This window comes from Echinops telfairi, unplaced genomic scaffold (assembly GCF_000313985.2).
Source record: "Echinops telfairi isolate 266 unplaced genomic scaffold, ASM31398v2 ScPeMD7_3533;HRSCAF=4204_1, whole genome shotgun sequence".
Lineage (NCBI taxonomy): Eukaryota > Metazoa > Chordata > Mammalia > Afrosoricida > Tenrecidae > Echinops > Echinops telfairi.
This window is the reverse complement of record NW_022107432.1, coordinates 22695562-22698499: the sequence shown is the minus strand read 5'-3', so window position 1 is coordinate 22698499 and position 2938 is coordinate 22695562.

Genomic DNA, 2938 nt, shown 5'->3' with positions numbered 1-2938 from the left:
TTCCAGCTGTCAGGATGAACCTTCTAAAGGCCTTTTGGACTGAGCCCAGCATGGCTTCAGCTCCTTCCCAGTACTTCTCCACTACCAGGAGCTCACAGTGCTGTCTCTGTCGAAGACCCACTTCTTTCCCGAAGCCCTTTTCTGCCTACATAGAATTGATGAGTCCAACCCCATACTTCATGCCAACACATTCATGGCAGCTGGGAGAGTGAGTCTAGATCAAGGGAATCCGAGAAGGAAATGCCTTGCGCCCAGGTGGCTCATGATCTGGGAATGCTTGCTCACATGGTGCAGGTCGTACCTGCAGCACGAACCAGGACCCTGGGGGCATCAAGGGACAGCCATGGGCACGCTGTCGCCTTCCAGTCAATTTGGACTCACGGCAATCCTTGTGTGGGAGAGTGGAACTCTGCTTCGTAGAGTTCTCACAGCAGTTTCCAGAAGTAGACTAGGTTCTACGTTGCACTTTGGTGGGTAGTACTATTAAAAACGTAGGAATGGCCATCTACCCTGCAATTATTGGTCTCTCCTCTTCCAGAGGAGACAAGAGGGATGGACATGGAAACGCATAAGGGATCGGTCCAGTGGCCTGATGGTCCACACAAACATCAGTCTCCCCACCGGAACTGGCTGCCACGACTAACACTCTTAAAAGGATCACATTAGAAGGTTCTGGATAAACTCAACCCAAACCCACTGCCATCGAGTCGATACTGACTCATCGCGACCCTGCAGGACGGGGTAGAACTGCTCCTGTGAGTTCTGTGACTGCAATCTTTACGGGAGTAGAAAGCCCTGTCTTTCTGCCTCGGAGGGGCTGGTGGTTTTGAACTGCTGGCTTTTCAGTTAGCAGCCCAGTGCGGAACCACTACACCACCAGGGATTCTAGAAGGGCCTGGACAGAGTGGGAGAAAATGTGGAACAAGAACTCAAAATCGCAAGCGAGATCAGGCTTACTGGTCAGAGACAGGTGAGACCCTCAAACTATAACCCTTCTCCACCTTCACGTTTGGAAGGGAACTCATCCCTGTGGTAGAATAATCCAGCCTTTGAAATCAAAAGGGCAGCATTTACCAGAGGACAGAGTGTGGAGGACGAGGAAAGAAGGGAGGCTGAGGCCAGAGAAGAGTGGGGGAAGTGATGGCACCAGGAAGGGACTACAGTGGAAGAGCTGAGTCAAAATGTATTTGAATTGTTGAATGTTAAACTGATGATCGGCTCTGTAAACCTGCACCTCATACCCAATAAAAAATCAAGAATAAGCAAACACCAGACCGCCACTATTTCTGAAAACCCTGAAGGCCTGCGAAGGCACGCTCATTGCCCGCGTCTTTGAAATGACAGTGAGCAGGGACCTGACCTAGGAAATGGACGGACGGGGAAGCGTGTGTGCACCTGTCCCTCCACAGAAGGGGCATGAGCGATGGGGCAAGTGGGCTCCCTGTATTCAGAGAACGTCATCGCACAGACCCTGAAAGTTGAAAGTTCTGGCAGACTGCGATTTACTTATTTTTAAACAGCAACGACAACAGATGTGTTTTGTTGTGTTTACTGACACCTTTGTTGTTTCCAGAATGAATGCCATTTCAAATATGTGGTCCATGAGTTTGTTTCCTTGAGAGTACAAGAGCCTCCCTCCCCTGTGGGTCCGAAGGGCAGAGAGGGGATCTGGGGGAAGATAGTCACTTATGAAAGAAAAAGAGGTTCCCACCCTTTTGTCTTCACGTAGGGTTTTCTTTCTTTCTTAACAGAAAACAAACAAACAACAGTAGCAACAAAAACAACCCTGAGTCTGTGGCCTTAGATTCCCACCAGCTACCACATTTTGAAAGCACGGTATGGGTAAGAGGTCCCTGAGGGGCACAGTCAGTTCGCACCTGACTGTTCACCTTAGAGGAGACCTGGTGATGAAGCCAGTTACAGAGTGGGCTGCTAACCACAAGGTCAGCAGTTCAAACCCACCGGTCTCTCCGGGGGAGACTCATGCCCATGTCTGCTCTGTAGAGATTTAAAGCCTCAGAAACTCCACACATCGATGGCAGTTTGATGGCAGTTCAAACTCACCAAGAAGTTCTGTGGGGAAAACGCCTGCTGACCTACTTCTATAAAGATCACGGCCGAGACCACCCTATGCACTACTTGGGAACACATGGGCTCTCCATGGGTCTACATTTTGGGGGTTTTGTTTCTTGGTACAGGCAGTCGGGGTGGGGTGGGGCTTGTTTTAGCCTCTGAGATGGCTTTCGTGTAGTTTTACCCATTTAAAAAAATATGTGTGGGCTAGGAAAGCAAGGGCAGCATGGGCAATAAAGGTAGTTGGATCCAGGAAGTACTGCTGAGGTTTTATCTCTGTGTGATGATAGGGGGAGGATTTCTGCGGTCAGTCCCAGGAGGGGACAGGCCTGGCTCCTGTTCCTGTCCCTAAGCCCAGGGAAAGGGGACACCTCTCGGCTGTGAAATGTTGATGAGCTGTGGAGGGGAGAGGAACAAGGGGGGCAGATGGAGTTCCTGAACAATTGTTCCGGCTGTCACCAGAGAGCATAAGCAAGAGGGAGCACTGGATAATTTATAGAGGAACAGGTGCAGAGGTATCTCCGGAACCATCTGGCCGGGGGGCCTGGGTTCGGGTAGATGCCCTCTTGGGGTCTGGGTAACTTTGACCGCCAGCCCACCCTGCTCTCAACCTGGCCTTCTGGCTGTCCTCGGGCTTTCCCAGGAGGCCTGGGCCCACCTGTACTCGCCCCCTCCCTCCTTTGCTGAGCCCAGAGGCTCTCTTTGTTACCATTCCTGATAAGGCCAAGTCTGGCCTTGGAGCCTGTGACTTCCACCTCTACACCTCCTAGTTTTTGGTATTCTCACCCAACACCTCCACTGGGTTCCACAATCCACCCCCCACTCACTTCTGTGTCGCTTATTCACCCAGTGAGCACTTGAGCAA